This window comes from Lissotriton vulgaris, chromosome 10 (assembly GCF_964263255.1).
Source record: "Lissotriton vulgaris chromosome 10, aLisVul1.2, whole genome shotgun sequence".
Classification (NCBI taxonomy): Eukaryota; Metazoa; Chordata; class Amphibia; order Caudata; family Salamandridae; genus Lissotriton; species Lissotriton vulgaris.
In genome coordinates, this window is record NC_141698.1 from 290,652,630 (window position 1) to 290,669,199 (window position 16,570).

Here is a 16,570-nt window from a genome sequence, read left to right on the forward strand (position 1 = left end):
AGACAGGGTGACGAGGGTAAAACAGTCGCCCTGATACTATTAGACCTATCAGTGGCATTTGATACCGTATCCCACATCCTTTTAATAAGAATGTTAGCCGCAAAAGGCATACAGGGAAAAGCTTTGACCTGGCTGAATTCCTTTCTGTCTGACAGATGGCAATCTGTCCGACTAGGCAATTTTACTTCCACACCCCGGAAGATCAAATACAGAATACCACAGGGGGCATCATTAAGTCCGACTCTATTCAGTGTTTATGTATCATCGTTAGCCACCATATGGAAGAAGTGGGGCATCAGCATCTGCTCATATGCAGATGATACGCAACTTATGGTTGCCCTGAACGGTGAAGAAGATTCCAAAAATAGACTGCTTAGCTGCCTTACCGAATTATCGAACTGGATGCACAGCCATTGTTTGAAATTAAATGCCGATAAATCTGAGATCCTCTTGTTTGGCGGATCCCAACAGCTCTGGGATGACACCTGGTAGCCCAATACTCTTGGTACACCCCCTAAACCAACCCAGACTGCTAGAAATCTGGGAGAAAAATCATGTAACAACAATTTGTGGTAAAAGCTTCGCGCTACTAAAAATGTTAAGATGAGTCTTTCCCTGGATTACCGTGGAATGCAGAAAGATTTTAGTCCAGTCACTACTAATGAGCAGACTCGACTACGGGAATTCCCTATTTGTTGGCATGGCGGACTATTTATTTTCAAAGCTACAGCTTGTACAGAATGCGGCAGCAAAAGCCATCTGTAACAAAAAAAAGTACGACTCTGCCAAGAGCTGTCTGAGAGCCCTACATTGGCTCCCAATGAGGCAAAGAGCTTCTTTCAAAATGTTATGTAATGTAATGTAATGGGCATTTGTAGAGCGCTGCTACCACTCCAAGGAGTATCTTGGCGCTTACACAACCCAGGTGGAAGGGTTGGATAGGGAAAGAAGTCCAGTTTCTTAAACACAGCCACTACACTAGGGTTCTACACATTGAGTCAGGCATGGAGAAAATCCAGGTTTTCAGTGCCTTCCTAAAAGGGGCCTCTTGGGAGAAAGAACGCAAGGGAAGGGGGAGTTTGTTCCAGGCCTTGGTTCCCAGTACAAAGATGGATTTGCCACCCTTTGTAGCCAGTTTAAAATGGGGAATCGTAAGTAAATTCTGACTGGCAGATCTTAGGCAGCGTGCTGGGTAGTATCTTTTGAACCCCCTTCGTAAATAGGTCGGGCCACGTTGATGGAAGGCTCTAAAAGTAATCAGGAGAAGTTTAAACAAAATTCTCTTTCCTATTGGCAGCCAGTGTAAGGTATTTAGAGCTGCAGAGGCAGATGATCTGCGGGGCAGACGCAGTACGAGGCGGGCAGCCGCGTTTTGGATCATCTGCAATTTGTGGAGCACGATTTTGTTGGCTCCAGCATAGAGTCCATTGCAGTAATCTAGCCTAGAATTTATTAAGGCCACTGCGACTGTTTTCCTCGCCGAAAGGGGAAGAAGGTCAAAAAATTTCCTGAGTGCTTTGATAATTTGGAAGCACATACCTGCCACTGCTACAGCCTGAGGTTTGAAGGATAGGCAGTTGTCAAACTTTATGCCTAGGTTACGGGCGGATGCGATTGTGTTAGGTGGAGCTTCTGCATCCGATGGCCAGCATGCTGAAGGGGAAAAAAGATTATTGATCCCTATGGGTAAAATTTCCGTTTTTCCGGCGTTGCACTTTAGATGGTTGTTATTCATCCACTTGAATGTCGCTGCAAGACAGTTCCTAAGGTCTTCCTCGGCACCTGGTTGTTCCTTATCCAGCACCAGAATCAGTTGGGTGTCGTCAGCGTATGAGATAGAACTGATCTTGAATGACTCGATCAAGTTCATGTATCACCCACAGAGCGCTGCATAACACTGGCACGACCATCCTGAAAAACAGGATTAATTTTTACGTACCAAACCGAAATCTTCGCTCCCAATTCACTGCAAGAGCTGCCACCACCCGAATAAAGAGAGTCAGGATGGGCGGTCGTGCCTTTTTCTCATCTGGCTGCAAATTTGTGGAATAATCTACCAACAGATTTAAGACTCACAGATTGTTACCTCACTTTCAGAAAAAAACTCAAAACCATATTGTTCCCCAAAGCAGACTAAAAATTTCCTAGGCACAGGTGCCAGCTCACTGTATACTAAGCGCCATGATATCCTTTTAGGATGAATGTTAGCGCTTTAGAAGTACTCTTAACATTAACATTAACATTAACAACATAGTCCTGTGTGCATATTGCCAATGCAAATAATGTAAACTCTACTGTGGTTCTGTCGCTGGCCTTACCACCTGCTCTAGCAACACTGTGTGATCATCACACACCAGGGGCAATAATATAGAATACAGCGCACTCACCTTGTTAGCTCCGGGCACCACTTTCAAAAGGTGTGCTCAGTGCTAACAAGGAGAGGGCACCATATTAGTTTGAATACACTTCACCCAGGGCAGCCGTAAACTTGTGCATTTTGGGAGCAGCGCATTCAATTAAAAAAACGGAGCAGCTTTGAAAGCAGCCTATCCATGTTTCACTGTGCAGGTGACAACCCGCCTGCACTTTTAAGAGGAGTGAGTGATCGCCTTGTCGGCGGGTGCAGTGAGTGGCTGCACCTGCTTGCAAGCGGCTATCTAGGGGGACCATAGGACCCCTTCACTCCCTGCAGAGGTCTGCCATCAGGGGGCGCACTAAGAGTGTGTTACCTTTTAGGTGGCACACTGACAGTGCACCTCCCAACAGTTTCTTTGCCTCTGTGCTAGCATCTATAATACGGCACGGGTGCCCATGCAAATAGATTTTCTTATTTGTATGGGGTCACACCCCCATTCAAATGAGGGAATGCCCTCTGATGATAGTGCTGGCGCTATATGTGCACCGGGGCTATCTGTATTACAGATGGGGCCGCACAAGCATCTGCGGCCCCTTTTGTAATACAAAAGTGCCCCGAGGGTGCGCAAAGTGACTGCAAATGCCTGTTGTGCCCATGAGGCGCTTTGTATAATACGGCCTCAGGTCAATTTGGGGCCAGTGCATAATTTGAGTCGGAGGTTGCAGATGGGGCTCACCAGCACACATTTTTGAGGATTGGCACTCATTTTTCCTCAATAAACTTTGATCTAGAGCAAGGTAGAGAAAAACGCAAAAAGGAGAAGGAGGGAGGAAGAGAAAGACAGAAAAAACAATTATAAAGAGAGAAAACGGGGATTTAAAAGAGTGAGATAAAGAGGCTGGGAGTGTGTGGTGTGTGTTAAAGATGCATGAATTGAAATCAAGACCACACAGTCTTGGTACTGGGTACCCTGACTTTGATGGTGCCTTTCTCTCTCTTCTGTGCAACACTTTTGGCCCTGGCACTTATTCTTTTACAAATTAAGCACGGGCATGGCTCGCTAAGCTATCCACAGAGACTCACTCCTTTAGCATGCAGATTACGACCGTAAAGAAAGCAAACTTCATTTGTCATGACTAGCAGTTTAAAATACCAGCCGCCTTTGCGGTGCTGTGGTTAATCCAAAATGCGAATGACACTTGAAACAAGCTGTCTCTGACACACTTGAAAGGGCAGCAGCAGTGAACATAGAGCATTATGTATTAAAAAATCGTATCCCATCCTCGTCGCCATACAAATGTAGTGAAAAACTCGCAGCAGACGGAAGAGTGTGCCAACAGGTAAGCTTTTACACAGGGACTGCGAAGCGCCAGCACAGGAGAGGCACAACCAACAACTGACTCTTATTCAAACACCAAAGTTCTGAGTTCTGTTGTGGAATGCACATACGCAAGAACCCACGAGAGGTGAGCATTCCACAACAGAAGAAAACACAAGGAGAGACCACTATACATTAGTCAAAAAAAAATTCTCGTGCAAGTCATTCAATTTTTGCCACGTATCTCCAAACGTAATGATTGTTAGAAAACTGGCTACACCCAAATTAATTTCAGTTTCCTAGCGGATCGCTTTCATAAAGAATATTTTAACACCTAACCTATTACTTAACTTTCTAAATCGCAACTGCTGAAAGGAACATTTTGATGACACCTTGTCGCACAACGTGCCACTCATTAACACTTCTTGTGCAAACCCTCGCTCCTCACGAGTAGGCAACAGCAATGTGGCCAGAGCACATATGAATTTACTTTCATGTGGGAGGCTTTTAGGTGCAAGCATCTTCAATCTAAAATAATGGCTCCCAAAAGCCAGATTCACACGCATGGTCCCCACAAGCATGTGTGTGTGCGTGCACATAGGGCTATATGTATCAACATACCCTTTTGCGATTTCTTAATAGCGATTTTGAAGGAATCGCTATTTAGAAATCGCAAAATGTTATGTATGTAGAAATTCGCTTTTTTTTTGCGATTTCTTAAAATTCCTTAATTGCGGTTAGCAAATTGCGAATCGCAAGTAAGGAATACTTTCCCATTCATTTCTATGGGCCAGGAGGCCCATAGGAATGAATGGGAAATAATTCTCAATTTGTGATTCGCAATTTGATAATTGAAAATTGAGAATAATTTCAAGGGTGCAGGGGTGTCCAAAGGACACCCTGTTCCACCCCTGAAATATGCATGGGTGCACATGTGGCGCACATACATGCCCTAAGGGCATGTATGTGCGTCACATGGCACTTTGAAAAATGCAAACATATGCTTTTTTAAAGGAATTCGCAACTTACCGCCAACTAGAAGTTGGTGGTAATTTACGATTCCTTAAGGCCAATTTGCGATTTTTTTGGGCTTGTTACATTGCATTTAAGGAATCACAAAATTAGCGATTCCTTAAATGCAATTGCAAAATAAGGAATCGCATATTTTGTGATTCCTTATTTTTGAAGCACATTTCCTTCATACATACCATTTGTCCAAATTACATTCGCAAACGCCGAAATTCTGCGAATTTCGGCGTTTGTGAAGTCAATTTGGCTTGATACATATGGCCCATAGTCCCCACACGTATAGGTATCTGTGTGCGTACACACATGTGCGGTTGTGCGTCAGTCTCCTCACGGTAATGTGTAGGGCATTGCAATATATTTCCTACACTGTGACGCCTTGGAGAAACTGGGCACTTTACAAAGTATCGTTTTTTATAAGAGGGAAAACATCTCAACTTGAGGTGTTGTGCACAGAGCATTATTCAGGACGGTGGCTGGGGAGCAAGTAGTAATATCATTATAAAAGCAGAAAACGGTGATTGTGAGCAACATGTTTTCCCTGGACAACACAATTGTACAGTTAGTGGCCATGTTAAAAACATTTTTACATTAAAATATTTGTAATTGGAGGCACAGGGAGATACAGCCATATACCAACATTTGACATGATTTTTGGTTACTTGACACAACTAGGACCAGAACCCAGGTCTGAAGATTCCATGGTCAAAATGAGCAAATTTGAATAGAGCAATATTGTGAAATGATTTCTCAGGATGGAGGAAGGATGCAGGAGCTTGTGGCTAATTTATATTTGAATTATTAGCAGTTTTACATTGAATGAAGAAGATTCAAAAACTGACAGAGCACTTCAAATGGTGTAATATAGTTGAAAAAGGTGTAATTAAAACAGCAAAGATAAAACCAACCATTACAGAAGTATTAGCCGCATCTAACGTGGACATAAAAACTCTTAAGGTTGGTCCTTGATCCCACCATGGGCCAGTCATTCATGGGAAGAAGTAACGCCTTTCAATATTCGCTAGAATTAACAATTGAGAACAAAATACATACATATTCCCATAATATAGAACTGAAAGTCTTACTGAAGAGGGATAGCTGGTAAACTGTGAGACAAATGGTGAAATTTAAAATACATTCGACCTAAAACATCAGCGAAGACTGGATAGGTTTTAAAAACACGTCTAAACAAATGTGGATACAGACTGGGACACCCAGGCATGAATACCTCATAATCACATGAGTAAGCACTGCAAGCGCTATAAAGGAGCCCAGATAAAGCAGCACGACAATAGTCAATATGGGGTAGTACTTTGTGGAAGGTGATCAGAAATCGAGACGCGTTTCTGTACACCAGGACGTGCAAAGCAGGGACTCTGATGCTGTACCAATACACTTACAAACAAAGTCTTGGGGCTTGTAGTTCTTCGATACGAGCGTATATCTTTCTATGATTCTCTACATATTATAAGTACATATATTTGAAAACTGGGCAGACTGAATACCAGTCATACTTTTAACGCGTCACCCGGATCTTAACTTCATTTTTTCGACGTTGGCCAGCGCTTATTAGTCCTACTCTATAATTGAAAAATCATAGTATCTGGCCCAACACTATTGCTGTGATACATCCCATACTATTGAGGGTTTCCGAAGACTGTAAACTACGATTTTCTCAACTATTTTAGAGCCTTGAAGAAGTCGTTTCATGACGAAACACGTGTCGGCTGTCAGCTTCAACAACATTCACTACGTGTCAACATATTCAAGATCATTCTTTGCATTTTGACTTGTTTTGTACTTGAAAGACCATTGTTGATACAAAGAATTATGTGTTTGTTAATTATTAAAATAAGTTACAACAAAGTCAGCAGTGAAACTTATTAGTGGCTGTGCTCTGTAATTAAGTAATTGCCACCCCATACCAGGTTTGCACATCTGGGGCCATATTACAATAAGTGTTTTGTATTACAGAAGGGGCGCAGATGCTTGTACGTCCCCTTCAGTGACACCGATAGCGCTGACGCACTTGAAGCGCCAGCGCTAGCATCAGGGAGCATTCTCTCATTTGCATAGGGGCGTGCCCTATGGAAATGAGGGGATTCCTTTGCCACTGCACCATATAACAGACGCGGGTGCAGAAGCTCTCAGGGGGCGCATTGTGAGTGCGCCCCCACGAACTGCCCACTTGAGAGGTCAAAATGGGTTCTATGGACCCCCCAGACATCCCCTAAAGGATCTCTAATCCCCCTTAAAAGTGCAGGTGGGTTGCCCCCTGACACTGTGAAAACACGGAGCAGCTGCAAGCAACCGTTACGTGTTTTCACATGAATCCGCTGCCCCCAGGACAGAGCAAGTTTGCGGCTGCCGGGGGGCCAGCACATTCACCACAATGGGGTGCATTGTCATTGTTTGCACCCGGCGCACCTTTTAATAGATGCTCTGGGCGCAAACAGTGACAATGCGTAACACGGCCCCTGTTGTTGTGTAAATCTTGTCCTAAACGATTCATGTCCTTATACAATATATACGGTTGGATGACATCATGAACAACCAGGCTGGAGTGCAGCCAGAGTATTTTAACGAGCCTGGCACATAATTTCGACCCTTTTAGGCCCCATTACATATAGAAGTTTGCACAACTGTCTATATTGAATGTACAGCGTAACAGCAACAGCTGCAAAGCTCTAAGATCTACAAAGACACACAGTAGGACAAGCCAGTGGATAAATACTTTTTTGTTAAAAAAACCCTTTTTCAAAGAAACAAAAGTACATTACCAGAGGCCGTTTGTCAAATGAAACTTGGTTTGTCTTGGGGCAATGTAGAGCTATTAAAGAGTGGAAATTCAATCATCAAAATATTTACGAAATAATAAGTGATGCAGTAATTCTAGTTTTTATCCAAAATCAATACGAAACCGAACATTAACCATTCTTTATTTAGATTTGTACTGTATGCTCAATTTGAAAGTACTTCAATAAATGTTCCAGACCTCAGGCACTTCTTTTCTGGTGACAGCAAGCTGCTGAAAATGTGAAACACAGAGGCAAGAAAACCCGAGGGGCTGCACTGTCGTTTGGCAAGTGATTGCAATACCTGTCAAAACTGACAATTACATTCCTGAAAAGGTAGGGACCTTTGCACAAATAGTGAGAAACAATATCATACTTACATTGGAAACAGCAAATGTTTTTGTGACTCCAAATTTTAACATTGTAATTCTTTGTGATTCGCAGGGAAAAGGCCAGGACAGCTAAGGGATTATTGTTCCCTTCCTTTCATCTTGCAATGAACAATTCCAACTGATACTCTGGTGGTAAGTACCTAGCAATTTACTAGCTGTCCTTGGCAGTCAGTTACCACTTGCAGAGTGGGACATGTTCAAAGACCTGCTGTGAGCATTACAGGAGGAGGTGCAAAGAGCCCCCCATCGACTACTGCACACTCCACTCCGGGGCCTCATTCAAAGTAGAACACTTTGTCTGGTGTGCAGTCCTATTGGACCTGACCCTTTCTACCGGGTTATCCCCAAGCCTTTGTCTTCCTCCACCTATTTTTATGTCCTTCTTTTTGTTGGCTTTAGGACTCTTGGCCCTTTACCACTGCTAATCGCTACTAAAGTGCATGTTCTCTCTCCTCTAAACATGGTCTGATTGGTTGACACCTGTTTGGCCTATTTGATTTACTTGTAAGTCCCTTGTACAGTGGTATACCATATACCTCGGGCCTGTAAATTAAATGCTCCTAGTGGGCATGCAGCACTGCTTGCACTACCCACAGAAGTAGCCTTTCAAACCTATCTCAGGCCTGACACCGCAGGGTCTGTGTGCACAGTTTACTGTCACTATACCTTAACATTTAACACTACTTACCAAGCCTTACAATCCCCTTTTATTACACATAGGCCACCCCTAAGGTAGGCCCTAAGTAACCCTATGGGCTGGGAGCTGAGTAAGTAAAATGTAGGACACATACTTTAATGCGTGGCAGCCATTTTTCACTACTGTGAGGCCTAATCATCTCATAGGATAGCATTGGGAATTCCCTTATATAAGTTTAAGTGGTAATTCCTTATCAGAAACAAGTGACGTTTTCATGTTTGGTATGTTTAGAATAGTGACGATAAATCCCATTTACTGGGGGAGTTAGGTTTGATATTCCTAGTTTAGAAATGCCACTTTCAGAAATTGGTAATTTCTATGTGCTTATGAATCATTGTGCTCTGCAGCCTGACTCCAATACAAGTCTGGGCTACATTTGGTGCATTCTTTCCAGAAAGCCACAACACAGGAAGGATTGAGTGTGATAGGGGATACTTCTGCATACTGATAGTCTTCCTGGGCTAGGAGAAGGAGAGGTGGTTCGCACTTTACATTTCTATAGGGTGCCCTGCCTCACACAAAGGGCTGTTATACACCCCCCTGATTGTCTGAAGCCAGGGGATTGGTTAAAAGGCATTGCTGTGCACTTCTAAGGGTTCCTTTGAAATCACCCCTTGACCAAAGACATTCTTTAAGTATAAGTACTGGGGCTCTGACCCCATGTTCTTAGGCACTGTGTGGACTTGTAACCAGACGCTGCTGGGTCTACAAACTGCACATTCCAAGAGGACTGCTGTGCTGCCAGGAGGAAGGAACTGTCATTTGGACGACTTGGTTTGCTGTGCTGGATTTCTGCCTACTGAGCTGCTGGAGGCACTGCCACTCTGTAAAAGTAACTTTATGTGTTGGCCTGCCTGCTACCTGCTTTGTGTCCCCAGTGTTCTGCAAGGGCTGGTTGGCTTGCCCCCCCTCCGTTTCACCATCTCAGGGTCATCAAAGGAGGCACATTGAGCACCTCTACCTTGGAACTCTGTCTCTGTTAGACTGGAATCAGCCTGCTCCCAGGTGGAGTTGTGACTGAGGGCACTCCTAGAAAAGTTGCTACAACCCATTGCGTGATCGGCGCTGGATCCTACTAACCACAGGTTTGCTCTGTGTTTTCTAGCCCCCAAATCAGTGCATGGTGAGTGCTGCTCATTGTTCTGTGTTTCCCAGTCAGCATGTGGCTGATCCAGAGTGAGGCCCTTCCTGGAGCATCTAGACACTGCCCTGCCAAGAAGTCGATTGTCTCCCCATCCGCAGGACTTAGGTCATGCACGCTGACCACCTTGTGTTCACGTGGAATTGACAAGGCAACCAGGAAAAGCTTCAAATTGTCCGTGCTGCGAGGACCCATGTCTAAAGGCCTGCAGATACTCCAGGCATCACACTGAGGAGCCGCCCCCCTTCCTGGCCGATGCCCAGGTCAGAAGCCTCCTCACAGGCATCCGGGCCGAAGAGGGCTGCATTGTGTTTTTGGCAGCTTCGCTGCGCACTTGCGGGCAGCTTAATTTAACTATTCTGCATGCAGGGGACCCAATGAGGTCTACCTACTGAATTCTGAAGTGTGTGCCCTCCAGTTGGGGTGTACCTTGGGGGCACTTGGTCGATGGTGGCATTACAGGGTGAAATCTAGACAGAGGACCCCGGAGCGTGGCATGGTACAGCCGCCAGGAACTTACTGCATTTAGGAAAACTACCTCGATTACAGTAAAATAGGTAATAGGTGCACTGGGACTCATGTGACCTATGTGCAATACCTAAGTACCATATAAAGTTTAGTAGTAATAGCTCAGATGCGTCATACCCTATGTGTTTTATGGTAATATTATGATTCATGTGCTTTTGTTCCTAACCTAACCTGCATCACTTGCAAAGCATTTACTGATCTATGTCATATTTATTCTTGCCTTGTACAGGATAATGGGTGCTATCTGAGTAATTGCATAGTATGTGTAGTATTTGTGATTCATGTCATTTTAGTCTGGTTTTATGTACAATATACTATATATATTTGTTATTAATCCGGTGTGACGACTCTTTTGTGGTGTATTCATTGTGTTTCTGTGTGTGTGTTGCAAAAAATGCTGTAAATATTGCCTCTGATGATAAGCCTGCCTACTCTGTACCAAACTACCAGAGGGTGAACACAGGTTATCTTTGGTGTGTAACTGACTTGACCTGGCTAGAGTGGTGGGTTCTGCCTGGCTAAGGTGCATAGTCTAGCCAATCAGAAACCCCATTTGTAAAAATTGGTGATCAGCGGTGAGGATAGGACTCGCGGTTCCGCGATACCACAGTAACTCATTGCTGCTATACAACTCTGCACTAAGACCGGTATGTGGTTTTTTTCTCCTATTCTCTCACATTGGTCATCTTATTGCTTGCTCCAACCTCATCTATTACACCTGGGTCTCTTTTTGTTTACAACAGTGTTGTGTACCTTGCCAAAATGGAATCTACCGTTGATCTCAATGACCTGTTGTATTACACTTTGGGGGAGTTAAAGGGGTTCTGCAGGGAGATTTGACTATCTTTGAGCAGGGAATCCACTGAGTGGGACCTTCTGAGAGCTCTGTTTGAGTTTGAAAGGGTACACTGGGAAACAGCCTTAAAAGAGGACAAGGAAGGTGGTGGTTCTAGGGAAGACCCTAGGAGTACCCAGACATCAGTGAGGGCTCTGAGTGGGAGGATTCCCAATCAGCATCCCTAGAGAGCAGTGATCCTGAGGAGTTTGAGGAGGAGGGAGAGAATTACTGGGCCGCGTCCTGTAGTAGAGAGAGAGGACTCCATAGATAGGGTCTTCCTTGCTGGGTCTAGTGCCAGGAGCAGCGTCACCTCCCACACCCAGTCTAATGAGGAGCTCAAAGATAGACAGGCTGAGAAGGACCTGAGGTTGCAGTTGGACCAGCTGGGTGTGGAGGAGAAAACGGCTGAAGCAGACAGAGCCTTAGCTGAAGAGAGGATGGCCGAGTCTAAAAAGGCCGTTCCCAGAGAATAACTTGCTCTTGTGGAAAGGATACTGGACTGTGAACGAAGTTTGAGAGTTCTGGACTTACTGCAGGGGGAGTCCAGTGGTGCCAGCAATATTGAGTCCAGTGCTAAAGATATCATTCACATACCTGAAAACTTGGTGCCTAGCTTCAAGAAGGGGAATTGCATATATCAGTGGTTTCAGGAGTATATAAAATCTCTGGAGGTACACGGGATCACTGAGGAGGATTGGGGACTGGCCTGGGGAATTATATTCCTGAAGATGGGAGGGATGCCCTACTGGTCCTAGAAGGGAGTGACAGGCAGAGGTATGCCCCTTTGAAGGAAACCCTGATAAGAGAGTATGGATTCTCCTCTGAAGAGTATAGGTTGAGGTTCAGGGGCAGGCAGAAACTGTCTCACCAGTTTTGGGAGGAATTTGTGGAGAATTTCTGCAAAGAACTGAATGGTTGGATGAAGAATAGTATAGTAAACATTTTTGAAGGGCTGTACAATCTGATTGTCAGGGAGCACATGTTCTGTTGTTGTTTTCCAGAGCTATGCCAACACCTGTTGGAGTGTAAGTTCTCTAACCCCAGGGAACTTGCAAAGGAGCCAGTCATCAGGTGACTACCAGAGCATCTAGAAAGGCATATGGGAGTGATCCTCAAGGGAGTCGCTCAGGTTCCCCCCACCAAAGGATGGCAGAGGTTCACAGTAGCCCAGACAGGTCCCAGTGCAGTGGGGTGGGTAAAGGGTCCCATGTCCCTTCTCAGAGTGGGAGTACAGGTGGTGGTGGGCAAAGACCCAGGGTGCCCTTTGACCAGAGTATGGATAGTTCCCCAAGTGGGGACCAGGAGGGGATTCTAGTCTGTACCAGGGATGCATCCACAGAAAGGGACTCTATAGTGTCAGGAGATCTTGGGGGAGGGTGTTAGTGATACCAGAGTTAAACCAGGTCTGATATCTGGCATTACCACTCCGCGGAGGTGGGTGCAGAGGAGCAGATGGAGGTGAGGAAGTATTTTTCCCGGACTCCTGTTCAGGCATAGGCTACAGACCATGGGCTGGAGGACCAGTCGTAGGGTACCACCCCATAACTGGTGGGAGGTGAATTGGAAACAGGATGTGATGCACCTGGGGCTACTGCCCTTCACTCTGAGAAACCACAGAGAGCAGAGACCCCTGGATAGTCTGGGGCTTGGCTCTGGACACTGACACCTGCCTGTTTCCGACTGTGGGTTGCTTTCCTAAAGCACAGAGTTTTCCTTAGGTTGGGCACAGAAGTCAGACCCAATGGGTAGAATGCACCACATCACTTAAAGTTAGACACTTCACAGGTGGGGACCGGAGGTCAGAAGAAGGATTCCCAAAGGGTTAGCTTAGTGGTCTCTGAGTGTATAGACAGAGGGATCCAAGTGGGTTCAGAGAGGCATAGAACTGGCGCCTGCCCCTGCAGTAGCGGGCCAGGGTCTATGTTCTATTGCCCTGAGCAGGGAAGCCTATCAAGGTATTGATTAGTGTACCCTGGCTTTAGTATGGAAGAGGTGGTGTTGTGGCTGGCCCACTCTACAGTGTTATCCACAAACTTTTTGTCTTCCTCTGCCTATGTTTCTAACCTTTTTTTTGGCGGCTCTGGTACTTTACCACTGCTCATCAGGGTCGCCTGTGACCTACATGTAATACTAAAGTACCACATATAGTTTAGTAGGAGCTCAGGTACGCTGCGCCCCATGTTTTTTATTGTAATATTGTGATTCATGTGCCTTCCCTACTCATCTACCCTGCATCACTTGCAAAGCATTTACTGATGTGTGCTATTTTCATTCTTGGCTTGTACAGGATAATGAGTACTTTCTAGGTCATTGCACAGAATGCACAGTATTTATGATCCATGCCGTTTAGGTCTAGTTTTATGTACAACATACTATATATTTTTATATAATCCTGTCTGAAGTCTCTTTTGTGGTGTATTTCTTGTGTTTCTGTTTGAGTGTGTTGTGCAAATGTTTTACACTGCACCAAGCTAACAGAGGGTTAGCATAGGTTATCTTTTATAACTGATTTGCCATGACAAGAATGGTGGGTTCTGCGTGGCTTAGGTGCATACCCTAGCCAATCAGAAATCCTATTTCTATCAAGTCCCTTTTCCTTTAAAAATAGGCGCTGTACAAATTCAACAAAAGGATACATTATAATAAGTTTTGGGAGCATCCTAGTTCACAAAACTGATTTATTTAGAGTTCAGTCAAGCCACTTGACCTTTTTTTCAAACTTTTACAGGATTTTATGAAGCAACATTTTTACTCATTATTCTTACCTTGAGGAGAAGAAAAATGTAATAAAGCTTGTCACTGTCACATTAAAATACGCAATTTGAGACGTGTCTTTAAAGTAACACTTGTTAACATTTTAAATATAGTGAAATGTGAACATTTTAACTCTCTCAACTATATGAGAAAGACTCCATGTCACTGTATAAATTACCCTCTATGAATGTGTAGGAATTTTTGATTTCTTTTGAACACACCATATTCTGACACAGGGCGTTAATTTGTTTTGCAAGGTAGCAGGACAACATTCTAATTGGTGAATATCTTTATAAACACACTCTCAACAATCTTTCATCCTGTTTTCATTTGATGGACATTATTCATTAGTCTATTGCCAAACAGATATATAATTTCTTCCACAAGTAAGCTATTTTCTTGTATGACTCGATGAGAATTATCCCATGAGTAAACTGAAAGAAGAGTGTTGATGGTAAAGATGGTAATGTAAAAAAATGACTAAGATACATACTATCCTGATTAAACATAGGTAAGCTCTATGCCATCTTCGAGACAACCCAGAAATTTTGAACAAGGTCCACTGGGAGAAAGGACACTACATTTGTCACATTTGGAAGAAAAGTCCTGCTCACTGATCAACAAGACGTAGGATATAGTAATAATCTTTACAACTTGACTTTACAACTTGTACATATGCAATGTTTCCCTCCTTTCGCTCCACTTGTTCATATACATTCTTTTTTCCTGTTTATATCTCTTATGTAGCTCAAGTAATCCAAAGTCCTTATGTAACGCAACTGGTTAGTTTGTAAAGCGCTCTGACACCTTCGGGTAAAGTTTGCGCTATATAAAATCGCATTAAATAAATAATTAAATAATGTTTAGAGCAGCAGTGTACAGCTTAAGAAAAAGAGAGCCAGATCCATGCATTCTTTTCAGGATAACAATTGACTATCTAAAAGAGTTCTAATGAGATGAACACTATACAACTATATTGTATTTAAATTTCTTGAAAATCTGACATGGATTCAGCCCTATTGCACCTATGTTGAACTCTAAGCACAGTTCAACAACTTGCATAACGTAAATGGAAACATTAATATGATATTCTTGCTTACATTGCTACCAAAAAGCACTAGAGTTTTCCAAAAGCTGGTAATTTCTTGTGTCAGGTATTTTAAATTTCATATCTGCCAGGTGTTTGTGCCTATACTTATTGATGTTCATGTTAGCCATACTAACGAAATTGGTTTCTTTATTGCTTTTTCAAAATTAGCAGTGTGAAACATTCCATATATGGCAACTATGTCTTATGCATGTCAAATGGCCTTTACAGACTACAGTCGTTTAAGAAAAATATTGTGACGTATAATATTGGAACCCCTAAAAAGCAGCTTATGGTATCATCTACGAAATATTGTGACGCATAGTTAATCTCTGTAAATGTCTTTCGTTCTAGAATGTATACACTCATCTCTTGGTAACTCTAAGGATTTGCTGAGAGATATCTTCAGATTTTAAACTAAAAGGAAATTAAAGTTTTTGCCCACTTTATCACTTTCAGTCTACAGACATTCAACTTCAAAGATTCCATCATAGAAAAACAGTGTCGAGGCAAACGGCTTCATTCTTGAACACTAGCTAAGCATTCGCCAGTTACACTAATTTGAGATTCTTTAACTTTAGCTTCTGAGTGAGTTTTCAATAGACCTTTGGGGCCACATGCCTCAAACTTAGGAATTGCGATTCCTAAATTGTGATTTTTAAGAAATTGCAATTTAGAAATCCCAATTCCTTATGCAGGTAGGAATCGCCAAACAATTTGCGATTCCTACACATTCCTTATTTACGACTCGTACATTGCAATTCACGAATAAGGAATGGCTTCACATTCATTGCTATGAGCCTAGAGGCCCATAGGAATCAATGGGAATTGCATGCGCAATTTCTGAGTACCAAATAGGTACTTGCAAACAAATTTTAAGGGTGCAAGGGTGCCAAAAGGACACCCTGATGCACCCCTGAAAGAGCAAATAAAAACATGTTGCACACACACATGCCCCAAGGGCATGTGTGTGTGCAACACAGAACTTTGAAAAATGCACTTTTGTGGATTTTTCAAAGTTTTCGTAAATTACCATCAACTTTATGTTGATGGTAATTTGCGTTTATTAAAAGCGAAATCGCTATTTTGTTTTTGTTGCATTGCATTTTGGGAATTGCAATTTGTGATTCCCTAAATGCAATTGCAATTTAAGAAATCGCACATTTGGTGATTACCTAAATAGCCATTTTTTTGCATTTGAGATGATGCATCCCAAATGCAAATTGCGATTGCAAAGGGGCAGATTCTGCAAATCTGCCGCTTTGCAACCGCAAAAAACAATGATGCATTTGCCCCATAGTTACTTGTGGCAACACCTAGTTACTGGCTAAGCTTTAATGGTATAAACCAGATCCACTAGAGTTTTTATTTCACTAAGCACAATATTAATATGAATTAATTGTTGCCCTTGCTTTCTACTGTCAACCTTGGTGGTAATTCTGCATGGTGTACTACCAGAATTTGATTGAGTAAATGCTGTGATACAAAAATATTGTCGCCAAAATATTCAGTACCTAAATATTGTGTCTGCTAAATATATGAAGGTAAAATAGGCTTTGTAAACTTAAATACACATAGATATACCTTGACAATATATACGTCTTCAAGGTAAGTGTAAGTGGAGTTAATAATAGTAAA